Here is a 26,456-nt window from a genome sequence, read left to right on the forward strand (position 1 = left end):
AGGTAGAAATAAGAAAATGATAGCAATCCTTGAGTAATAATGGATTTCTTGTTGTTGCTTTTGTCATAAGTTTTTAAATCGCTAATGCTTACCTGTAGTAGGAGAGAACTGAGATAGCCCGAGAGCATATACAATGCAAATCATGGCTCCCTTCTGCTCTGGCCGCCCGTTCTCCCACGAAGAGGCAAGCACTGTGTCCAATTTCCAGTTATTCTTCCAGAGAGAGAGTTCACATGAATTGATTTTTGGGGAAAAAAAGTAACATTTGAGCACCCTGTCTACAGAACCCAACTGGAAGCAGCCAGGTCTGGCCACTGCTTGACATCTGAGTGGGGCCAAGCGGGAGAGAGTGGAACTGGATGTACAAGAGACGTTGTGCAGTGGAAATGCAGCCAGGCCATCGCATTAGCCCTCTCCGCCCAGGAGTCCTTAACCCCTCCAAGCACGTTTGCCCCATTGTATAGATGAAGAAACTGGTTCTTTGAGTCCCCCGACTAGCCGTATGGAGAGCAACACTCCCACGCAGGGCTCTGCCTCTCATCTTTCCATCCAAGGCAGTGCTGGCGACCGCTGGGTTTGAGAGTGCTCTCGAGAATTGGACAGTCGAATTGCTCTAGAACTGACTAGAGTTTCTGCCGGTCAGCCGGGTAGCAAGCTGCAGAAAGCCCAAAGGCAATGGCGGATTTTTTTTTTTTCTAACTTTTAGAACACATTGTTAAATTTTACAATAGGTTCCGATTTACGAAAGCTTGTGAAGATAGTACAGAGAGTTCCTATATATCTCACACCCAGTTTCCCATATCATCAGCGGCTGTCCTCACTCACTGTAAGGTTACTCTTTACTCCCCCTTTTCAGACTTTCCCCCTTTGGAAGGAAAGCACTGTGTGTGGCCCCCACTTAAGGAGCGAGGAGTCCTGTTCCACTCCCGCAAGAGTGGGGTGTCTTCGTAAATTACTTGGAATACTTCTGCATGAGATTTTCTCTACCCCCGTTTGTGTATGTATTTAATCAGTCATTTATTTATGTAAGTATGGATTCGTGGATGTTTTTTTAACTTATTTTTTTAAGTTTGTTTGTTTGGAGGGAGACTGAGACAGCGCTAGTGGGGACAGGCAGAGAAAGAGGGAGACAGAATCCCAAGCAAGCTTTGTGCTGCCAGTGCAGAGCCTGACGCAGGGCTTGAACTCAAGAAACCGCGAGATCACGACCTGAGCCGAAACCGAGAGCCAGACGCTGAACCGACTGGACCGCCCAGGTGCCCCTTGTGGATACTTATTTTATACTTTGGATTATAATGCAACACCATATTATTATTCAGATTGGCTCAGCTTTGGTCATTGGGAGCTTTGTAAATGACCCCTGTGTCCCTTGTCCCTCTGATACGACCTCATCATTGAGTTTTATTTTTTGTTTTGAGTACTTTTTTAGTGTCTGGGACTATAGGATGCATTAGATTCACCCTTATATTTTCTACTCCACTCTTAGGATCATTTCTGCCAAGAGCCCTGGTTCCTTTTATGGGAAAATGGTGCTAGAATCCACGATCTGGGTGTCAGGTGTAGTAGCTCTTTGCAAACCAAATGCTTAGTGGAAAAGAAAGTTTTTGCCATTGTTTCAGGTAGTGATGAACTGGGTTATTGACATAATTTTTATGTTAATACTGCTGGATCGAAATTTTACCTGAGTTGAGTAGAATCATCACAAGAATTTCTAAGTAAAATTCTAAGAAGTAATTATTTTATTACTCTTTTCTATTACTTTAAAGAAAGCCGCCTGCCCATGATGGCACTTTATCCTTGACCAGAACCTGAGGCAGAGAACTTCAAAACATGGTAATTTGAAGCAGGTTGGGATTAATTTGAGGATATTGGAAAGACTTGATACTCCATTAGGAAAATTAACAAGCATGGAGTACGGAAAGACATGTAATTCATATTCATGTAAAGAATAATACTTTCTTTTGCATCACTAAGCATTTTAAATTTGTGTACCCAACAGAGGATTGGGAGAGAATGGGAAAGGGAAAAAAAAAAGAACAAAAAAGTAAATAAGAACAAAAAAAAATGACTGTTGAGTATCGTGAAAATATCTGGACAGTGGTCCTAACTGATTTACGTTATTTCAGAAAAATATTCTTTATTAGAGATCTGGCCTTTTTAACTCTAGAATTAGATTTTCTTATTCTGAGATATTTGAAGATAGATTAGACAACGACTTTGGGGGGTTTGAAAAGGATTTGTATGTACGTATTTGCAATCGTAGTGGTGCTGGTGAACATTTCTTGAAAGCTTCTTTATCTTTTACCCTGCCTTTTGTCCCCTTTCACTCTTCAGCATCTGCGTACCATTTCAATAAGAGAGCGGAATTGTTACCGCCCATCAAGCAACCAGGTCAGAAGAATCACAAGATCTGATAGGCGAATGCGTAAAATGTGTGTTGATTGTAAAAACAAAAGAAAACAGAACTCGTTTTCTAAGAATTAACCATGTGTTTTTTTCCCAGGGCCTACTTGTCCTCACCTATTGTATTTTAATTTTCTTGCAGCTTAACTGTAAAGAATAGTCTTCTAAATCAGTGTAAATAGAAAAGCTTCGATTTAAATGGATTGCATGCAATTGCAATTAGTAGGCAGCAGAAGCACTAATGAGGAAGAGAGCCAGGCAGGTGAAAAACTGAAGGCAAGGTAAATGAAGCAGTCTCTGATGAATAAGCAAACGTTAACTCAGGGCACCGGAAAACAGAGTGAGTTGGAGATGCCCAGGGAGCCCTCAAATGAAAATAGCTGGAAAGCCTCCAGAGGGACGGAGCGGAGTATAGAGACGGGCAGATCATGAGAGTGAGGTTCTGGGGAAGGGTTGCTCTTGCGTCTGAAGCCTGGCACAGATTGCCAGGGAGCACGTGAGACGCCCAGTGTCTCCTTCAGAGTTCAGCGGAAGCCATCAAGCCCATGCTGGAAGAGCCTGGAAACACTAATCTAGGACACAATGGAGGGAAACTTGAGTGTATGAAGGGTGTACCATGTGCTGGGTGAACTATGTCATTTAATTTTTATACCCGCCCTTTCCCTTCTCATGGCATTTAATTCTTACACCAACCCTCTGAAGGAGAGTATTACTACAGTGTTACAGGTGGAGGAAATGGGGCACAGAGCTGCTTGAGAATAGCTTGCAAATCACACAGCCACTAATCGGAGGTAAACTCAGACCAGGGTTTAAAAAGTGGAAGTTTTCATTTCAAGCAGTTTGGGGCAATCAAGATAGACTGAAACCAATTCGGTGTTGCGTAGGTGCAGACTCTTAGCCCCTGGGGCGATTAACGATACTTTTTGCGGGGGGGGGGGGGGGGGGAGGTTCTGGGTTGAACTGGTTAAGAGAAAGGAGTTTAAAATGGTGGCTGTGATGTTCAGATGGTTTAGAGCTGCTGAAAAATGAGGGTTCTGGTAGGCTGCTCTATCTGGAGAGCCTTAGAATGGGCTGAAAACTCCTGGACATAGCTGGTTAAGCAAGTGGGCTTGGGGATTGGCTGAAGGGTGGGTTCTTTTAATTATCATTTGACATTCCCTTTGCCCTTCTCAGGATTCCTGTAGACGGGAGAGAGTGCTTTTTGGCTCTTCCGGGGAGAATATATTTTAGTGGGGGCTATTCTTCGTTTCTGGCCAACTGGTCGCTCCAATGTACGTTAGGCCATTTGTGAATGAGAGAGGAGAATCACGAAAACCGCTGTGAACTGCGAGGATGTAATATGTTAAACATGGTGTGTTTATGTTTACAAAATAAATCTCAAGAGCAAATTAATTGTATGTCTGTAGTTCTTGAAGTGAAGTAGGCTAAGTGGGGGAAAAGCATGATTTAATCTTGCTTTATTGCTGGCCAAATCTCTAGGCTGGCCTTTTTTTTCCTTTTAATAAAAATGCTTGTGGTTCCTTGTCTTCCCATTAGCTCATAGTTGAGAGCTCTGTTAAGTTGTCTGTGAGACGGCGTGTATTAGGCTTGCCTGATTAAAATTGTTCATGAGAGATCAAGCAGACAAGGGACTTTTAGCATAATTAAAAAAGCACTGCTCGCCTTTAAAGATGAGATTTCAGAGATTTTCAAATTTATATCCACCTGTAGGGAAGTGTGTTTATGTAATTAGATTCCGGTTCTCTCATGAACCCTTCTTAACTCAATTCACACATGGTGTCCTTTCCTTTTATAGACTGTCATCTTCTCATGCAGGAGACGAGAGATGTTGAGAGGAGACAGAATTTGAATGAACTGAAACGTTTCCCTTGAAAGATCACAATGTGATAAGTTACACAATCAGTTACCTCCTTATGTTAACCTGTTTATTTGTGAAAGGAAATGCAGGAGCAAAGTTGAAGATAGTCAAGGGAAAAATCAAAACAAATGGCCTATCCTGTGTTCTCAGGCTAATCCGAGAAAAATTACAGCAGCTTTTGGACTACTTGTGTTTAATGGACATCTTAGTCCAAGGTTGTTTTTTCAAAATTTTGTCTTTGCATATTGCAGTCCCAAACTTTCCATTGCTGTGCTCTGAAATCATTCAGTTCTTATTCTCATTTTACTATCATGTTTCAGAGGAAAAAAAGATGATTACACTTAATGTGGTTTAAAATGGCTTCTTTTGTCCTTTTAAAGCAAAGTCCACTGCTATGGACTTGTTTAGTACTTTATAGAGCACATTTCAGGTTTGTTTTTTTTTTTTTTTAAAGTGTGTTTCTAAAATACATTTTAGTTCTTTGGAAAGAAACCCTTTCTAGCGTAAATCAAAATGTTATTGCTATAATGAGGCAGCATTTTGGAAGAAAATTACCAAGGTGTGAACTTTTTTTTTTTTTTTACCTACATGTATAAGGCATTAATTTCATAGACGAAGCGCTTCCGAACATGGGAACATTTTCTTCAGGGAAAGCATTTTCCTCAACGAATAAGTAATGCTTTGTTTTCACCCAGAAGATTGCTTTAGAACATTTCTCATGTAATTAAAATAATTTTTCCATTAGCTGAGAGTAGTTCTCAAAGCTTCTTGACTTTTTTTTTTTCACTTCTTATTCTGCATTTTTAAAAAAGAATTCGTTCTAGCCTGATTTTAACATTAAACAGCAGTGTGCAGAAGGTACCCAAATTATGTTTATGTGAGCTCTGGGCAAGAGAAAAAGATGATAAAAGAACCTCCCCAAACCAGAAGGTACCATAAATTATCCCAGTTATATATTGAGATTAAATTTTAGGAACCTAATGAAACATATATTGGCCAGGCATAAAAATACTTCAAAACCATAAACAATCGAGGAAGAAAGGAGCCTGAAATTTTAAATGGTGGGATTTTTTTTTTTTTTTTAATGTCTCATGTTATCTGCAGGAGGAGAGCACTAAACAAGGTTACATCTTGAAATGGTAAAATCTGTGAATAGTTTTGTTTGTGGGAGGAGGGTCACAAAAAGGTTATTCTTCTGGCTTTCTTCTTCTTGACAAGTAATCAGAGTAGTTCACAGATTTCCTGGTTTCCAACCATTTTATAGTCTGGAAAATTAATGCTTGCATCAAATTATATAGTACCTTACTTTTGATTAAATAAAGTGTTTTAACAGGACCCCACAATCAAGTAAGCTAGATAATAGTCGCTTTAATTAAGACCTAATTTAGGTTGAAAACATATAGAATTAACAAGGTGTACTATATGTTATAATTGTAGCAACCGGTATATTTCTGCCTTAGGCATTATGATTTCCTTTATATTCCACAGAAAGGAAAACCCTTATGTTCTCTTTATTCTTGTTCAATTTCACACACTGGTTTTCATATCCATTTAATTGCTTATTCATCCACCTGTCTGTCGTTCATCCATTTATTCAGTAAGCACTTATGGAACCTTTCCTGTTGGGCTTGGGTACCTGTGATACAGAGATCAGTAACTCTTTGAGGATATCTTTGTGTGTGTGTGTGTATGTATATTGCATGCCACAAATTCACAAAGAATTACCAGTACGAATAGAGTGATGTGCATGTAAAAGAAGGTACATCTAATTGTTTCTGGAATGTCAGAGAAAACTTCAGCAGAGGAGACAGTGTTTAAACTGAGTCGGGAAGGTCCTTCACTGAGCTGAAAATCAGAGGAAGGGCACACAGAAAAGTGAGAAGAGCAAGTAAAAAATGCATTGCGATTTTAGAAGACGTGTAAATATTTTGGTATGTCTGGAATATCCAGGAGAAATCATTGGAAATGATGCTGTGGAAGTAGGCAGGTAGATCTCTCACCTGGCCATCTCGATGAGTTCAGACTTGACTTGTAAGGCAGTGAAAGAAATGAAGCTGAGTGAATAACAGGAGAAAATTTGCATTTTGGAAAAATAAATTGGGCAGGATTACAGAAAATGTTTACAGAGGGCAACAAGGGACCACATGCAGTATTCATCAGATGGCTCCTGTTTCTTCAGTGAACTGGGAGGCAATCTTGTATCCTTGGGTTTTAGGGTCAGACAGACTTCATTACAGATCCTGAATCTCAAGAGCCCCTTAACTTCCCTCAGCCTAGGATTTTTCATCTGTAAAATGGGAATAATAGTGGTCTTGCAGTATTGTAGAGTTTACGTGTTCGAAATGCTTTGCTTGGATTTCTAGGCCAATTCTAATCCGTCTTTCACTTGCCACACTGTCGGCCATTTGCCAAAAGCCATCGTGGCTTTCTTCAGGCTTCTCATTTCCAGGCTTGGTGCATTCTCAGATGTTCCAGGTTTTGGGGTGGTGGTTACAAAACAAAACCAAACAAATGGTTTTGTTGAAGTATATCTGACATACAGTAAACCGCACATAATTAAAGAGTACGATTTGGATATTTGGATATGTCTGTGAGATCATCACTGCAGTCAAGGTGCTGAATATACTGTCACTCCAGTGGTTTCCTTGTGTTTTCTTCCCCTTCTCCCTGCCCCTTCATCTCAGAGCCCACCGCCCCCACCCATCCCTGCGGTCCCTTACATACTTTCAGTCACTGTAAATTAGTTTACATTTCCTAGAAGTTGATATAAATGACATCATACAGTAGGTATTCTTTTTTTGTCTAGCTTCTTTCACGGGACACGATTACTTGGTCATTCGTCCACACTGTTGCATGTAACAAGCGTTCATTTCTTTTGATTGTTGACTGGTATCCCATCGTGTGGGGTATGGACATATTCACCTTTCGCTGGACAAATGAGTTATGTCCAGTTATCGAATATTATGATTAAGGCAGCTATGACCGTTAGCGTTCAAGACTTTGTATGGACCTATGCTTTCTTTGTTGGGGGTGGGTGGCTGGGTGGTAAATAACTTAGGAATAGAATGGCTGGGTCATATGGGAGGTATATGTTCAAAGTTTTAAGGAACGTCCACAAACTTTTTTACACCGCTTGCACCATTTGACATTCCCCACCAGCATCGTGTTAGAGTTCCGGATCCCCTGCATCCCAACCCACACTTGATATGGTCAGTCTTTTAAATGTTCATCATTCTGATGTGTGTAGTTGTTTCTCTTGGTGGCATTTATTTGCGTCTTCTCAGGTTAATGATTTGGGGCATCTTTTCGTTTGCTTATTTACCACCTTTTGTCTTCTTTGGTTTCCGTTCACATCTTTTGCCCACTTTTATTATTATTATTATTATTATTATTATTATTACTGAGTTTTGAGAATTTATTATGGGTACAGGTCCTCTGTCAGATGTTTGCTTTGCAGATATTTTCTCCTAGTCTGCTTGTCTTTTTATCCCAGCAAGGGTGTCGTAAACAGCAGAAGTTTTTAATTTTGACAGAGTCCCATTTACCAATTTTATCTTCTATGGATTGCGCTCTTGGCCTCCTCGGTGAAAAACTTGGCCTACTGAAGGTCCAAAATATTTTTCTCATATATTTCTTTTCAAGGAGCTTTATGTTTTTTTACATTTAAGTCTGTAACCCAATTTTGCAATAAACTTTTACCTTTGGGAAATTTTACACTTTTGGGAAGGTTGCAAAGGTAGTACAGAGAGTTCCTGTGCACCCCTCATCTACTTTCTCCTATTATTAACATCTTACATAACCGCAGATTTGTCAGAGCTAAGAAACCAGCTTAGTACGTTACTATTCACTTCACTTCAGACTTGATTTGGATTTTATCAGTTTTTCTAATACCTGTTTTCTGTTCTGGAATTCAATCCATGATTCCCCATTTGTGTGTCGTCCTCATGTCTCCTTAGTTTTCTCTGATCCTTGACAGTTTCTTAGTCTCTCTCTCTCTCTCTTTCTCTCTCTCTCTCTCTCTCTTTCTCTCTCTCTCTTTCTCTCTCTCTCTCTTTTTCTTTTATGGCCTTGACAGTTTTGAGCAGTACTGGTCATTTTGTAGAATGTCCTGTAATTTGGGTTTGTCTGATTTTTCTTTTCTTTGGATGGTGCTGAGATACAACTTCTTGATTATAAAAAGTGCAGGAGATCAAGGAATGAGTTAAACCCACAATCGGGAAACCACTGAATCGAGCATGTAGCTCATTCTACACCACAACCGATTGGCCTAGTCTCTTCAGTGTCGTAAAAAACTAAGGGGGGAAAAGGGAGGAGACTGTTTTAAAGCAAAAGTAAAGAAGATTTAACTACCGAATCCAAGGAGGGGGGCCTTGACTAGATCCTGATTTTGGGGGGGGGAAGCCAGCTGCAAAAGACATTTTGGGGACAATTGGGAAAAATTGAGTGTGAATTTGATATTAGAGGGCACTGCTGCTTCTGTATAGAGTCTCCCTGATTTTGTACATAGAAGATAATGTTTGTGAATAAAGGAAGTTTTACTTTTTCCTTTAAAATCTGGATACATTTAATTTCTTTTTCTTGCCCAATTATACCGGCTAGATCGTCTAGCACGATGTTGAATAGAAGTGGTGACAACTGCCATTTCTGTTTTGTTCTTTAATTTTTTTTTTGATGTTTATTTATTTTTGAGACAGAGACAGAGCATGAACGGGGGAGGGTCAGAGAGAGGGAGACACAGAATCCGAAACAGGCTCCAGGCTCTGAGCTGTCAGCACAGAACCCGACGCGGGGCTTGAACTCACGGACCGCGAGATTATGACCTGAGCCAAAGTTGGACGCTTAACCGACTAAGCCACCCAAGCACCCCTATTTTGTTCTTGATCGTAAGGGAGGAACATTCAGACTTTCACCATTAAGTATGATGTCAACTGTAGGTTTTTTTAAAGACATTCTTTATCTGGCTGAAGAAATTCTACTTTGTTGAGAATTCTTGTCGGAAATGGATGTTGGATTTTGTCTAATACTTTTTTTTGGTGTCTATTTAGATAATTATGAGGTTTTCCTGTCTTAGTTTCTTAATTTGGTGAATTACATTTAAGCCAGCCTTGAAACCCTAAACTGGTTTACGGTTGAAATCCAGAGATTGAACCCACTTAGTCTCGATGTGCTATTCTTTTTTGTTAGTTTTGTTTTGTTTTGTTTTAATACGAAATTTATTGTCAAATTGGTTTCCATACAACACCCAGTGCTCATCCCAAAAGGTGCCCTCCTCAATAACCATCACCCACCCCCCTCCCCTCCCACGCCCCATCAACCCTTAGTTTGTTCTCAGTTTTTAAGAGTCTCTATGTTTTGGCTCCCTCCCTCTCTAACCTCTTTTTTTTTTTTTCCCTTCCCCTCTCCCATGGTCCTCTGTTAAGTTTCTCAGGATCCACATAAGAGTGAAAACATATGGTATCTGTCTTTCTCTGTATGTCTTATTTCACTTAGCATAACTAACTCTCCAGTTCCATCCACGTTGCTACAAAAGGCCATATTTCATTCTTTCTCATTGCCACGTAGTATTCCATTTTGTATATAAACCACAGTTTCTTTATCCATTCATCCGTTGCTGGACATTTAGGCTGTTTCCATAATTTGGCTATTGTTGAAAGTGCTGCTATAAACATTGTGGTATAAGTGCCCCTATGCATCAGCCCTCCTGTATCCCTTGGGTAGATTCCTAGCAGTGCTATTTCTGGGTCATAGGGTAGGTCTATTTTTAATTTTTTGAGGAGGCTCCACACTGTTTTCCAGAGCGGCTGCACCAGTTTGCATTCCCACCAACAGTGCAAGAGGGTTCCTGTTTGTCCACATCCTCGCCAGCATCTATAGTCTCCTGATTTGTTCATTTTAGCCACTCTGACTGGCGTGAGGTGGTATCTGAGTATGGTTTTGATCTTGTTGGGTTCAACATTTTAGAATACTCATTATGTCTTTGCATTTAATTTCTGATCAGCCTATTTAGAGGTTTATCAATTTTACTGACCACTTCAAATAATGAGCTTTTGCTTTCATTGAGTTTCCCCATTTTTCTGTTTTCTGTGTTATTTAAATTTTTTTGAATGTTTATTTATTTATTTATTTATTTTAAATATGAAATTTATTGTCAAATTGGTTTCCATACAATACCCAGTGCTCATCCCAACAGGCACCTTCCTCAATACCCATCACCCACCCTCTCCTCCCTCCCTCCCCACATCAACCCTTAGTTTGTTCTCAGTTTTTAAGAGTCTCTTATGTTTTGGCTCCCTCCCTCTCTAACCTTTTTTTTTTTTTCTTCCTCTCCCCCATGGTCTTCTGTTAAATTTCTCAGGATCCACATAAGAGTGAAAACATATGGTATCTGTCTTTCTCTGTATGACTTATTTCACTTAGCATAACACTCTCTAGTTCCATCCACGTTGCTACAGGAGGCCATATTTCCTCAAAAAATTAAAAATATATCTATCCTATGACCCAGCAATAGCACTGCTAGGAATTTACCCAAGGGATTACAGGAGTGCTGATGCATAGGGGCACTTGTACCCCAATGTTAATAGCACTTTCAACAATAGCCAAATTATGGAAAGAGCCTAAATTTGTCCATCAACGGATGAATGGATAAAGAAACTGTGGTTTATATACACAATGGAATACTACGTGGCAATGAGAAAAAATGAATGTTTATTTATTTTTGAGAGAGAGATAGAGGACAAGCTGTGAGGTGCAGAGAGACAGGAAGACACAGATTTGGAAGCAGGCTCCAGGCTCTGAGCTGTCAGCACAGAGCCTGACGTGGGGCTCAAACCCACAAACCATGAGATCATGACCTGAGCCGAAGTCGGACGCTTAACCGACTGAGCCACCCAGGCGCCCCGGTTTTCTGTGTTATTGAACTCTGCTATGATCTTTTTAAAAAATTGTTCAACAGTTCTCTATATTACTGAGTGCTTATTACAGTAAGTGTATCTTAATCCCCTTTATCTGTTTCACCCATTCACCCACTCTCCTCCCTTCTGGCAACCACCAGTTTGTTCTCTGTTTAAGAGTGCTTTTGCTTGTTTTTGGCTCTGTTTTCTTTTTTCATTTGTTTTCTTGCTTAAATTCCACACGTGAGTGAAGTCCTATGGTATCTGTCTTTGTCTTATGGTATCTGTCTTAACATTATACTCACTAGGTCCATCTATATTGTTGCAAATGGCAAATCTCATTCTTTTATGTCTGAATCATATTCCATTGTCTATATATACCATATCTTCTTCACTCATTCATCTATCGAAGGACACTTGGGTTGCTTTCATACTTTTGCTCTTGTAAATAATGTTAGGACAAACGTAGGGCTGCATATATCTTTTCAAATTAGTGTTTTTATATTCTTTGCGTAAATACCCAGGAGTGGAATTACTGGGTGAGATGGGAATTCTATTTTTTGTCTTTTCGAGGAACCTCCATACTGCTCTCCACAGTGGCTGCACGAATTTGTCTTTCCACCAACATTCATAAGGATTCCTTTCTCTCCACTTCCTCACCGACACTTGTTATTTCTCATCTTTTTCATTCTAGTCACTCTGACAGGAATGAGGTATATCTCACTGTGGCTTGGATTTGCATTTCCCTGTTGATTAGTGATGTTGAACCTCTTTTCATGTGTCTGTTGGCCATCTCTATGTCTCCTCTGGAAAAATATCTATTCAGGTCCTCTGCCCATTTTTAATCAGATTACTTGTGTGTGGGGGTGGGGGTTGGTGTTGAGCCCATAAGTTCTTTAGTTATTTTGGATATTAAGTTCTTATCAGATATTTGATTTGCAAACATCTTCTCCCATTTAGTAGGTTGCCTTGTTTTGTTGACAGTCTCCTTTGCTATGCGAGGTGTAGTCCCAGTAGTTTATTTTTGCTTTGGTTGCCCTTGCCTGAGGAGACATGTCTAAAAAAATGTTGCTAAGGTCCATGTCTAAGAAATTACTGCCTAGGTTTTCTTCCAGGAGTTTTATGGTTTCAGGTGTCACATTTAGGTCTTCAATCCATTTCAAAGTTATTTGTGTATGTGGTGTGGGAAAGTGGTTCAGTTTCTTTGGCATGGAGCTGTCCAGTTTTTCCAGCATCAAGTATCGAGGAGACCATCTTTCCCCTCACTGCGTATTCTTGCCTCCTTTGTCATAGATTAGTTGACTACATAAGCATGGGGTTATTTCTGGGCTCTTTTCTTTTTTACTGACCTGTGTGCCTGTGTTTGTGCCGGGACCATACAGTTTTGAGTGCTACAGCTTTGTGTAGCGTATCTTGAAATCTGAGATGGTGGTGCCTCCCATCTTTGTTCTTCTCGCTCAAGATTGCTTTGGTTGTCCGGGGCCTCTTGTGATGCCATGCAAATTTTAGGATCATTTGTTGCAGTTACAGGGAAAATGCTGTTGGTATTTTGATAGAGGTTGCGTTAAATCTGTAGATTGCTTTGGATGGTGTGGATCTTTAAAAACAGTATTGGTTCTTCTAGTCCATGAGCATAGAATGTCTTTACATTTTTGTCATCTTCATTTTCTTTCATGAATGTTTTATAGTCTTTGGAGTACAGGTCCTTCGTCTCCTTGGTTAAGTTTATTCCTAGATATTTTATTTTGTTATTTTGGATGCAGTTATAAATGGGATCATTTTCTGAATTTCCCTTTCTGCTACTTCACTGTTAGTGTCTAGAGATGCAGCAGATTTCTGTATGTTAATTTTGTGCCTTATAATATTACTGAATTCATTTGTCAGTTCTAGTAGTTTTTTGGTGGAGTCTTTAGGATTTTCTCTGTATAGTGTCATGTCACGTGTAAATAGTGAAAGATCAGGAATACGACAGATAGGTCTACTTTCATCACTTTTATTTGACACAGTTCTAGAAGTCTTAGCTGCAGCAGTCAGACAAGAAAAAAAACAAAGTTATCCACATTGATAAGGAAGTGGTAAAACTTTCATTATTTGAATTGTGTTACGATCTTTATTATTTCCTCTCTTCTACCTTGGACAAAACTTACTTGTTTTTCTGGTTTCATGGGGTAAAAGCAGAGATCATTAGGTTGAGATTTGTCTTCTTTTCTACTACAGATGTTTGTTTTACTATAGATTTCCCTCTAAGGACTGCTTTAGTAGCATCGGAAAAATTTTGACATGGTATATTTTTATTTTCATTCAGTTTTAAATACTTTTTAACCCCACTTTTGGTATCTTCTTTGATTCTTTGGTTATTTAGAAGTGTCTTATTTTGTTCTAAAACATCTTGGAACTTTCCAGAGATCTTTGCTATTATTTCCTAATTTAGTTCAGTTGTGGGCAGAAAACATAGAACAAATCTTGACTCCTTTTACATTTGAGACTTGTTTTATGGCCAGGATATTGTATACCTTTGCTTTCTTTCAGTTTTTACTTCATGTATTTTGAAGCTCATTTATTAGGTACATAAACATTTAAGAATATTGCATTCTTTTGATGAATTAACCTCCATATCATGAAATTATCCTCTGTGTCCCTGGCAATAGTTCTATTCTGAACTAAATTTCTTTTTCTATTAGTATAGCCACCCTGGGTATTTTTAACTAGTTGTTATGATATGCCTTTTGGTCCTTTTGTTTAAACTATTTACATCTATATTTAAGTTACATTTCTCAAAAGCAGCATATTGTTGGATCTTGCTTTTTTAGGAGTCTGATAATATCTGCCTTTTAATTGGAGTGTTTAGATCATTTACATTTACTGTGATTACTGATCCAGTTTGTAAGTCTGTCATCTTGCTGTTCTCTTTGTCTTACCCATTCTTTGTTCCCTTTTTATCCTTTTTTTTTTAACCTTCTTTTGTTGGTTTATTTATATACTGTTTCATGGTTTCTAAACTCTAAGCATTCTCATTATTGTCTGGGTTAGCATCAATTTATTTAAAAGTAAATATAGGGGTTCCTGGGTGACTCGGTTGGTTAAACGGCTGAGTGTTGATTTTGGGTCAGGTCATGATTCGCAGTTCTTGAGATCGAGCCCCATGTTGGACTTTGTGATAACAGTGCGGAGCCTGCTTAGGATTCTCTCTTCCTGCCCCTCTCTCCCCACCCTCAAAATAAATTTAAAAAAACCTAAAAAAAAAAGTGTGTGTGTGTGTATATATATATATATATATACACACACACACCTATACTATATATATGTGTATATATATATATACACACGCCTATACATACATATATATATACACATACATACACACACACACACACACACACACACACATATATACTTATTATGTCAGTTTCTCAAAGTCTGATTTTATAATATCTTCTAAGAGTTTTTCAGTAGAGATTTATAAGGGTTATTTTGCTGTCCTAAAAAATTGCTTGCTAGTTTTACATTTGCCATAGTACTTAAATGTTAATATAGTTAAAATTATAATTGGTGCTAAATGACCTTTTTAAGGATCAACTGCTGGCTTCTGTGCTCTTTCCATTCCTTTGTGGAAGACTCTGTGTGAGAAGGTGCCAGGCTCCCAGAAAGCCTAGGGGTGCTTACTTCTAAGGACCATATGGAGAGCATCTTGAGAAGGCAGCTTGCATTCCTAGGTTTACCAGTATTTATCTACCTTGATTTGGATTGTTTTCTTCCATTTTATTTAGGGAGAAAGGAAAAAGAAGAGAGATAAATCATTAGTTATTTTTCTATCTGCATCTCTCCTCTACCCATTCTTTTGACAGGGATGGCATTGAATATGTAGATTGCATTGGGTAGTGTTGACGTTTTAACAGTATTGGTTCTTCCTATCCAGGAGCATGAAATCTTTTTTCCATTTTTTTGTGTCTTCTTCAGTTTCTTTCATAAGCTTTCTGTAGTTTTCAGCGTATAGATTTTTCACCTCTTTGGTTGGATGTATTCCTAGGTATTTTATGGTTTTTTGTGCAACTGTAAATGGGATCCATTCCTTGATTTCTCTTTCTGTCGCTTCATTATTGGTGTATAGGAATGCAACCGATTTCTGTGCGTTGATTTTATATCCTGCAACTTTGCTGAATTCATGAATCAACTCTAGCAGTTTTTTGGTGGAATCTTTTGGTTTTTCCATATAGACTATCACGTCATCTGCGAAGACTGAAAGTTTGACCTCCTCCTGGCCGATTTGGATGCCTTTTATTTCTTTGTGTTGTCTGATTGCAGAGGCTAAGACTTCCAATACTAGGTTGAATAACAGTGGTGAGAGTGGACATCCCTGTCTTGTTCCCTACCTTAGGGGGAAAGCTGTCAGTTTTTCCTCATTGAGGATGATATTAGCGTTGGGTCGTTCATCTCCTCTACCCATTCTTCACCAAAGAAATGGCTTGGTGGATTATGTTTTTCAAAAAGCCAAGAAACATGTTCCTCTTCAGTTTTAAAGAAGCGTACTCAGTGCGTCATCCACACGGAAAGAGGGTATTCCAGGCTTTATAATTTCTGTAAAGAAAGGAACGGCATGAAGATGGGAGAAAGAAAAGATGTGGTTAGGCTTGACTAATGCTATGATTATTTTATCACATTTGGAAATAGGTAAAATCAGTATTCATCTATCTTGAATCCTAGGAAATGGTGAGATATGAACTCTCTGTGTGGACTCCCATGAGGCCCATACTTGGAATAGCTCCGTTCACCCTATCCTTAGCACTGAGGAAAAAGAACTCCTGATTCCTCCTTTCCTGAAGTTGCCTTGTTCCTAGAGGATTTCCTTGGAGTAGCTTTGTCGCTAGAGGATTTTTGTTGAAGTAGTTCTAATTTCTAGAAGCTATGTAAATCAGGGTATTCTTGTTCATTCCCCGTTCTACGTCTAGCTCTTAAAATTTCAAAGAAGCAGAATGTGGTACATCCCTATTAAATGCAGGTGCTTTCTGCCCTGTTTACTTCAGACAGTTGAGTGTCTATAGTGGTTCTGACTGATGGTTTGTAAGCTGATGAACGGATGCCAAAAACTAAATGTCTCTTGAGTACAGTGGAGCCTATAGTCTAGTCTCCGTGAATATTAGGGCATTGTGCCAACTTGAGCTGGCTTAATTCCGCAAGCAGGAGCCCTTTGCAGAAGGATTCATGGTAATTAACCAATTCAAAGTGCAATATTTTCCTTTCATTAATTTGGCAGAAAACAACTAAATATCTACAGCAAGAATGTTTTTGACATTTTCATTTGCTGCTTGGAAAATAATGGCTACTTTGAATCGTGCTGTAAAAGCAAACTGCTAGGATTTTGTCATTTCCATTTTAACTTCCTAACAGACGTGAGGATTGCTCAATTAGAAATTATTTTTTAAAAAATTAAGTGAGGGGTGGGGAGGTGGGTTAAATAGGTGATGGGGTTTAAGGAGTGTACTTGTTATGAACAGCCAGTGATATATGGAGTTGTTGAATTTCCGTATCATATGCCTGAAACTGATACTATCCTGAATGTTAACTAACTGGAATTAACGTAAAAAATTAAGTAGGAATAGTTGGCTGCAGGGGTAAGCAGAATTGATTCATATTTTGAGGTGATTGTTTGCAGGAGGTTCTTAGGGAGTTTGTTGGCTCAAGCGCATTGGCTTTTACATCTTCTTCCCTGAATGTCTGAGTAATAGAATTCCACTTGGATGTGATAATTTCCTACCCTTTCTCCCTTCTAAAGTTCATTTCTGTTCCAAATATTGCTTAGAATTTTTCTTTTTCCTTTTTCTTTTGGGTTAAAGAAATATTTGTCATCTTAATCGGCTCTTTCCAATATTTGTTAATGTTTTACTTTGTGAAGTGTAGTTAGCATCAGTCCCCTGGAATGAAGTATTTTGAAAAATCTTGGAACCAAAGGCTCCATGAGGGAAACTTTTTCCCTGGAAGAATTATAGAAGTATTTATTTCTTTTAGGATATGTTAGTGTTCACGTCGATACTGTTATCTGTTGATAACATTTATCCTTTCACTAAAAATAGAATGTTTAATAGTACTCAGACCTTTGATTACTAGGTTCTGGTTATAAAAACCTTGATTCCTCACTTTAACATTTTCCCCTTTTGCAATTTTGACACGTTTTCTGTGTATATTTTTTTTGTATAGTCTTTATTAACTGGATATATTCAGTTAGAAAGACACTATTGTATTTTTAATATACTTTTACTAGTTTTAAGTATCAGAAACCTACTTCAGTCTACCTAAAAACGGAAGTGTGGAAGGTTATTAGGATAACTCCTGCAATCCAAAAGAACGGCGTGGACTTGTGAGGAACTGGATGGGATCTGCCATTAGTAAAGCCATTAGGAACCTAGGTAGTGTACTCCTCCCCTTTTACGTTTGCTTCTATCTGTGTATCTCTCCCTCTTCGTACTCCATAAATTTAATTTCAGATGCACATGACCAAATATGTCTCCCACCACCACCATTTGGTTAATCAGTTGGAGTGACCAGCCCAGATGGAGACACATCCGTGTAAATGATGAAAATGTGGGAAGCACATTTGGAGCAGGTGGGGAGTGGGGATGTGTCTTGGGGCGTAAGGACATTTCCTCTTTGCCCTGTTTTCCAAAGAGAAGACTTTTATGTTTCTACTTGATGGATTGGGGGAGGGTGTTTCTAACAGGGAAACTCTTACGTATAAAGGCATTGAAGTATCAGGAGTGTTGAATTCTTAAGAAAAGGTGACTGTTGTGGACGAAATATAGAAGACTTTGGAATGAATTTGTAACAACTAGCTGTTGTACCATCCACATGCACCAAGAGTGTGATTTAGCTCAGTTACATTTATTGGAAAATCTACCACGTTAAAGAGACTGTTTGATTTGGTAGGCTTAAAAGCTAGGATGAACATAAGGAAGATTCGGTGACACACAGCCACGATATAAGGCAGAGCGTGACGTTCTGTTAGAAGCTTATTCTTTGTTTATTCATTTGTGCCTTAAATATTTGCTTTATTATGCGTCAGGTACTGTTCTGGGTACTGAGGCTACACAGTAGTTAGATGGATCCCTTCTTCTCATGGAGCTTATCAGAATGTTGCTACTCAAAAAATAGGATGCCTTGGCCAGCATCATCATCACTGAACTAGGAGAATGTTAGGAATCTGGAGTCTCAGACTCTACACAGGCCTACTGACTCAGAATCTGCATTTGGATCCCATGTTACTAGAATATATAGTAAAGATTGAGAAGGACAGTTCTAGAGCAGAATTGGCAAACTGCAGCCTCTAGGCCAAAGGCAGCTGGTTTTTGTAAATCACGTTTCTTTGGGACACCAACGTCTATTTGTTTGTGTATTGTCTGTGGCTGCTTGCATACTGCATTGACATGTTTGAGGAGTCGTGACAGGGACTTGATGGGCCCACAAAGCCTCAACTGCGTTTTGACCCTTTAGAGACTGAATGTGCTGCCCTATTATCTACAGTATAAACAAATGGCTTGGAATGCACAACAGAGATTAAATTGTACTTGTTTGTGAAAAGTTTATGGAATAGGTCGTATTTGAATTCTTCTGAAAAACAGTGGTTCAACACATGATAAGCCTGTCATCTGTAATGCAAATGACACACGCTGAAGCCTGATATGTAAAGAATATTTAAAAATCCAAAGACTGATCAAACTTTGTGACGGATCCCCTCTTGAAGAATGGAGAGCAGGCCTAGGAGATTTAAGAATGTTGGTGGCAGGGTGACGTAGTAAAAGTAATAGGTTTACTTCGTTTTTTTAAAAAAATATAATAAATATAAGTTTACTTAGTTTTTAAAAAAAAAATTTACCAAGTGTTTTTTGAGGCACAAATTGTTTCTTTGACGCTAATGGTATTTCAGGCATCGCCAAGACGTCTGTTTATAGGTCTACCTGATGTATAAGAAAACTGATGCTGCTCAAGAAAGTCAGGTGTTTAGCCAATGAGTAGTGTTTAGCATCAGTAGTGGGGCTGGAACCCTGGATCTAAGTCTTCTGATGAACTACTTGAACTTCCCTGAAACAAAGGGATCTAAGCAGATTCAGTGTTTAGCTCCCTGGATGCCGTCCACCTCTCATGTCAAGCTTCAATCCATAGCACTCTGCTTTTAGGTATCCTGAGTGTTAGATTGCTTGTTAGGTTTCTCTTGAACATTATTGAAAACATCATTTTGTTTTCTTAAAATGCCTTTTTCTCTCATCGAAAACCAAGGTGGTCACTGTGGACAGATAGGTTATTTCTTTGCTTTCTTAACATTTATCTATTTTTGAGAGAGCGCGCGCGAGCGAGCGTGGAGGAGGGGGAGGGGCAGAGAGAGAGAGAGGGAGACACAGAATCAGAGACAGGCTCTAGCCTCTGAGCTGTGAGCACAGAACCTAACGCGGGGCTCAAACTCACGAACCGCCAGATCGTCTGACCTGAGCCGAAGTCAGACGCCTAACCGACTGAGCCACCCAGGCGTCCCCAGAGAGACTCTTTCTATTGTTAACAATACAGTCATGATTTGAATACAAAGCATCGCTGACTTGAGCACCCACGAGTGATCAAATAGGAGAACCTGGAGAAGTGAGTGAAACTGGTAACCTAAGTCAGTTTCGTTTTGGGACTTGATGGGTTCTCAGCGTGATTGTTATCTTGGCTTTGCAGACGGGCTCTGGGTTGACAGGACTGCTTAGACAGTAACTGGTGACTTTGTGGGGTGCTCCAAAGAGCTTGAGGGCTCTGAAATAGGAAGAGACACCAAGTCCAGGTAGAAAGCAAATGTAAACCGGATGTGAAGCAGCCAGGAAGATACACAGTAACTTAAAAGAGACCCTGGAGGTATCCAGCTACCCAGAGTACTATCCACCCCAAATTATCCCATCACTTTACAAGTGAATTCAATTCAGGCAAACTAGAAAGATCAGAGGCAAATGGTTTAAGGGTGAGATGAGCACCTCCACCTTAAACGGAAGAATGCTGGGGAGCCTCGTATTCTAAAATCAGACGAGTCAGGTTCTGTGCAGAAATTGAGGTTCCCAGCAGATCTGAAAACAGTTGCCAATTGATGTCCTTCCCCCGCCACCCCCCCCCCCCGCACACACGTACACACACAATTGTAGCAATATTTTATGACTGTGGGTTTAAAGACAAATATATTAAGAAATGCTAAACATTTTCTTTGTTCTAAATTTTTAGTTCTTCTTCTGATTGATTTTAAAAGAAATTCAAAACTTGCTGTGGGCCCCTGAAAGTAAAGTGTTATGGGCCGTAGGCACTGTGCCTGATGGATAAGTCAGCTCTATCTTCAAGCGTTTGTTTGTGTTAGCATATCAAGGATCTAAATAAGTTGAGAAACTCATGCTTGGTGTAAAAAAAAAAAAAAATTCTTCATTTGTGTGACTAACCATTTCATATAATTGTTTTACATTTTTTAAAAAAAATTATTGTGTTTGATTTCTCATTTGACTCTCTTATTTGGGGAACAGGTAGCTTTTTCCACAGTCTTTAAATTCAGCTAGGAAGACCTTTATACTTTGTTAAGGTTGAGATTGGCACAACTTGAGAAACTGGGAAATGAAGATAATTCTGATAATTTGAAGTTTTTCTGTTCTTTTTATTTTGCCTTAAAAGGAAATGAGCAAATATACTTCCACAAAGGAAATACGAAATGTGAAAGGCAGTGTGGTAGCACGGTGTTTCTGGGGTTTTGATTGCACTCTTCATATTCATGAAAAAAAAAAAAATAAGTATGGGAGGAAAGGCCTTTAAAATTACACTTAAAACATTTTTGCTTAAACTTTGGAAACTCTGCAGAACTTAGGGTCACGTTAAGATTTTCAAAGTGTTCCATCATCCAATTACGAGGCCTTGAAGTCATAAGATACTGTATCAGAATTATTTATCACTGTAGGTACATTTAGCTCAGGACCATAAATTATGGAAATTGAGGGTGGGAAGAGAAGAAGACAAATAAAGATGAAGAGAATGAGAGGAAACAAGAATTCATTAAAAATAACGTGGACAAGAGCTCCTGTTAACTGGCCTTGATAGAGTAGCTAGTCCTGGTCTAACTCTCCTTCCATGAGCAGTGATAAAACTGAAGAAAATATATGAGACAGCTGGTCTTACGCAGAGACAACAGGCAGTGCAGGACTGTGATTATCGAGAAAAAAAGAAGGCAAGCTCAGATGAGGAGATCCGGGGCTCCTGGGTGGCTCAGTCGGTTGAGCGTCCGACGTCAGCTCAGGTCATGATCTCGGGGTCTGTGGGTTCGAGCCCCGCATCGGGCTCTGTGCTCACAGCTCGGAACCTGGAGCCCACTTCAGATTCTGTGTCTCCCACTCTCACTGGCCCTCCCCTGCTCATGTTCTCTCTGTCTCAAAACTATGTAAAAACATTAAATTTTTTTTTTTAAATAAGAAGAGATCCACATTTGCCCTGGTTTTCTGCCGACAGTTTCCTGTCTATGTCACAGGGATACAGAGTGTAGGCAGCAACAGGGATGCCTTGAACTGAGAAGGCAGAGATCAGAGTCTCTCAGGCTCTTGGTGCCGCTGGGATCTGGAGCAGAGCACCAGAAAGGAGAAAGTTGTACGGGAATGGGAGTCCCGAATTCTAAATGTGGTCGAACCGAAACGTCCACACCTTAGGAGTAGGCAACGGTGTCGTGGCGTAAGGCTTACTGCATCTACATCCGCCCTAACAAGTTGAGACTAGACCTCACTGGGAAGACGAGGGTAGAGGTTTGATCCTGCCGAACTAGAGGGCTTTGCAACCCCCCTCAGGCTTTCCTGAAAGTCCTCCCTGTAGGACAAAAACAAATTCAGGATGTTCAGCCAGTAATACTGTTGTTTGAGAGCAGAAGTCACCACTCTTCAGAGGCACACAGCAGAATCAGAATCCAGGTTGCCTGTCTTAGAGTTTTATATACCTGGAAGTCACCAGGGCTCAGTGACTTCGATTTCTTCTTCATTGTTGCTCCCTGGTGTTGGTTGCATCCTGGTATTCCTGTCTCAGTTCTGAGACAGCTTCTAGGATAGCTCCTCAGTTTTATTGTTCCCATATTTACCTCCCCTGGGGAAAAGAATATATGTCTCCGTATTTCTGACAAAAATCCTGTTAGTTTATTTTGATTCAACCAGTGTACGTCATACCTCCTCCTCAGAGCGAGTCACTGTGGCTATGATGGCGGGAAGTCCCAACTGCTGTATGATGAATTGTGTGTTGCATCCCTGGAGTGAAGGGTGGATGGAGTTAACTTCTTGGGGACCTGGGGGATCCCCGGAGGTTCTGAGAAAAGAAAAGCGGAGAGTAGATGTGAAGGGAGGTGATTAATGTCCATCACACGTGCCATTATCCACTGTAAGTCTGAACTTTTCTCTCGATCCTACCATTAGGGAACTCTTCCCCCGACAGCAGGAAACAACACAGTTTTCCTGGCCGGTCATATTAATGTCTGTAGGACACATACCTTGTTATCTTTTCCTGTGTCAGCAGATTGTCTTGTGGGGGGTGGGGGGGGATTGTCAGTAATACTTGAAATTTCATCTGAAAGTGAATCATTCTAAAGTATATTTTATTTTCCCGTTGGATATGCTAGGGATGAATAGGAGTGTATTTTCAAAAGCAAAGCAAAATTTAATTTGAGAAATCTTTATTAACACCCAAATGTGAAAGGCATGGTCCGAGTAACACCTATAAAGGTGAGCCATTTGAAATTGTGAAAATTTACTTCGTTTTGTAAAGGGAACACAATACACTCCAGAAAGATTCCTAAAGGGCATCCGGTCCACCATGCTCTCTCCTGCCCTCTCCAGTATGCCCTCCAGGAAGAGCTCAGTGATACGAACTCAGTAACTACTTTCTGAGAAGGTTCACATGCCATTGTATCTGGGATACAGTAAATGCGCAAGAAGTGAGGTTTGATTTTTAGTGTGAATTTTAATTAGAGTAATAATTGGCTTCTCTATACATGGAGGACAGAATCTGTGTGTGTATATCTTCCGCCCAGTACGAGTCTATTTCCTCCCCTTAGAAGGTGGCACTTCCTACTTAGGAGGGCGGTTATATGTCCCTATTTCATCGTCCTGTCACCAGCGTAAACACTCAAATCACTGGTCACCTATGACAGCGTTGCCAGATACACTCACCATTGAACTTCCCTTCCTCTTAAACTTCTTTAATTTTCACTTGTCTTTAACATGTTCATAGAAGTAGACACCATACCCTTAACGTGACCTGAACAGCACAGTTATTGTAATGGGAATATTCATTTCCCTCTTCGGAATATGTGACTTCCACGTTTTGGTTCTTGTTATGTTGGTTCACCTTAATTGAAGTACACGTATTATATACAATACCCACACGAAATATAGCCTCTAACACTGTCGAGTTTTTAAGATGTAGAACATTTTCATACCCTACGAAGCTTCCTTGCACCCCTACTCAATGTCATGCCCACCTATGATCCATAGCTCTGGGCAAACAGTGATCTGCTTTCTAGAATTCCACATAAATGGAATCATGGTATGCACTCTTATGTGTCTGTTTTTTTTCTTTTTTTGCTTAGCATAGCGTTGCTGAGATTCCTCTTCATGATGTTGCATCAATAGTTCTTTTTATTGCTGATACTGCTGATTAGTCTTTTTATGAATTTTATGAATTTACCACAGTTTGTTCATTCTGTTACTGATGGACGTGTAGCTGTTCTCAGTTTTTGCCTATTATGAACAAAGCTGCTGTGAACATTTGTGTTCAAGCCTTTATTCAGACAAGTGTGTTTATTGTTTTCTTTTTGGGTAAATACCTATGAGTGGAAATGCTGGGTCATGTGATTCCTGTCTGTTTAACTTTAGAAGAAACTTACCAAGTACTTTCTGGAGTGGTTGTACCATTTCACATTCCCACTGCAGCGTGTGATAATGACTCTAGCTTATGCACATCCACTCGCTTTTTTTTGTTGTTGTTGTGTTTTTGTTTGGTTTGGTTTTGTTTTTTTAAAGCTGAAGAGGATTCTTAGCATATGTTGAGATGGAGTCAAATTGATGTCAGGAAAGCAGTCTCTAGTCATCCAGAGGGTATGTTTGCCTGTTCTGGAGTATGGTCCTACAAGAAGGAAAGAACTTCTGTTTTCATTTTTTATCCTCTCAGAGTTATTATGCTTCTTGTGGATTTAGAGCTTTCTGACAAGAGTACTATTTTTGCAGAGCTTTTTTTTCTTTTCTTTTTTTTTGTATGTGTGTTTGTCTTTAATGCATTTCCATTGTAACAGTTCGGTCAGGCAACATCCTGAAATCATGTACAAATCACATTTCTGAAATATGTTTCTCCTTTTGAAGCTATTCATTTTTGTAAAACCATTTGCCTCTTAATGTGTCATATATAACAGGTCCTTACAAATAGCAGGTGCTCAGTTAGTGTCTCTTGGTTTCTCGAATATCATATTTTCACTCTATAATATGTGCTATTTGCTTCCTAAGCAAGTAAATAAATCTGATTTATTATGGAGCTGTCTTAACTAGCATGATGGATGATTCGAGTTGTTGAATTTGATCTGTAAATCTCTTAGAAGATCTTTTATTCCCGCTAGCATCAAGGAGTAGAGAAGAGGTTGCTTCTGATAAGATGTTACAGGGTTTTTCCTTCACTGACTAGCAATTCAAAATGCACTTATTCTGTAAACTCGGAATCCTGTAAGGTTGGACAGATCCACTCCATGCCGGGGCAGGATAGTCACTGTGTTTTTGCCTTAGACTTCAGGACATCTTTTTTTAAAAAATACAAACACACATACATGTGCCTTTCCTGCCACCACCGCCACCACCGAAAACCCAAGTTGATTTCAGGACCAGTTCAGCAATGTAGAGAAAAGTCAACTGGGCTGAAGCAAGACCCGTCTTCTTCTCGGGGGAGGGGTACATATGCCGGGATGGTTTCCCTGAACCTGTTTCACCTGGAGTAAATCCCATGAACTGACTGCTCTTCTCCAACCTCCCGTGTCTCTGGTTCTTTCTGTAGCTGCTTCTGCCCGTTCTTAGGCATCTTTTCTATTCCAAAGAATAAATCAGGTTTCCTTCGATAAATTCTTCCTTTCTTTTCTTTATTTTCTCTCCAGAAATAAAGCACAGGTTTTTTGTTTTTGTTTTTGTTTTTTTGTTTTTGGCTTTTGGAGTGAATAGTTCCCGTCAACAGGACCATATATCTTGTTGATGGGCCCAGGTCATCTGTTGGAGTTGACCTTGCGACAGGCTCTCGTGTGCGCGGTGCAGGCACTAGAAGAGTAGAGAGGCAGAGACAGAGAAAATGTAGTAGAAGGAAATGTGTGAAAAAGACAAACGGACTCTCTCAGGGTTAGTTTCTGTATTTCATTTGGGTCCTATAGCCCCTCTACAACTAGAGTGAACAAGTTCCATGCCTTGGTTTCCCCATCTGTGAAATAGGGGTAATAGTACTTAGGTCATTGGGTTAGTGGGGTGATTAAATGACTTCCCACTGGAGAAAGACTTGGAATGCTAAGAGTTTCAATCCATTGCTTTTCGGTACAGTACCAAGCACTAGATATTGCTTTAAAAATGCATACTCCTGGGGCGCCTGGGTGGCTCAGTCGGTTAAGCGGCCGACTTCGGCTCAGGTCATGATCTTGCGGTCCGTGAGTTCGAGCCCTGCATCTGGCTCTGTGCTGACAGCTCAGAGCCTGGAACCTGTTTCAGATTCTGTGTCTCCCTCTCTCTGACCCTCCCCTGTTGATGCTCTGTCTCTCTCCGTCTCAAAAACAAATAAACATTAAAAAAAAATGCATACTCCTTCTGTCCTATATTTTCATAAAATAGACTAGAAAATGTTAACAGTGGTTATGTCTATGGAGTTGGATGTCTGGCTCTTTACATGTCTCCCCCCCACCCCACCTTTTTTTTTTTTCTATATTGAAGTTTATTTTAAGTGAAAGGAGGATCTTAAGCTCTGAAGCAAAAGCAGTACTCTCTAAGCAAGTGCATTTGATCCGTTGGGGGTTTCATCTCCATTGTTTTTGCTAGCATCTTCCACATAGTGGGTTTTGACGTACTCCACCAGACAACGTAATCCCTGAGTTCAGAACACGTCGGGGGCAGTCAGGCCAGATGCAGGAGACCTTATATCCATTATCCAAAAGCAGGTCTGCCTGCTTTTTATGCACATAGGATGAATATATACCTCTGATTTCCACAGATTTCTTTACTCCTTAGGCCAGTTTCTGATATAGCTCCAAGACTTCATAAAAGAAGGATCTACAT

At 39.7% G+C, this 26,456-nt stretch overlaps 1 protein-coding gene across 14 annotated transcripts in view; it reads left to right on the top strand.

Moving 5' to 3' along the window:
• RFX3 (regulatory factor X3) overlaps positions 1-26,456 on the top strand; it is a 285,490-nt gene that overhangs the window by 77,331 nt on the left and 181,703 nt on the right. The window contains exon 1 of one of the 14 annotated variants that reach the window (XM_042963665.1): positions 2,402-2,684. The exons of 12 other annotated variants lie outside the window; for them this stretch is intronic. The gene's annotated coding sequence lies outside the window, so the exon portion shown is untranslated. Of the gene's footprint in view, positions 1-2,401; positions 2,685-3,377; positions 4,287-26,456 lie in introns of those variants that run through there. One more of the 14 variants, XM_042963664.1, reaches the window with a different exon arrangement.

This window comes from Panthera tigris, chromosome D4, assembly GCF_018350195.1.
Source record: "Panthera tigris isolate Pti1 chromosome D4, P.tigris_Pti1_mat1.1, whole genome shotgun sequence".
NCBI lineage: Eukaryota > Metazoa > Chordata > Mammalia > Carnivora > Felidae > Panthera > Panthera tigris.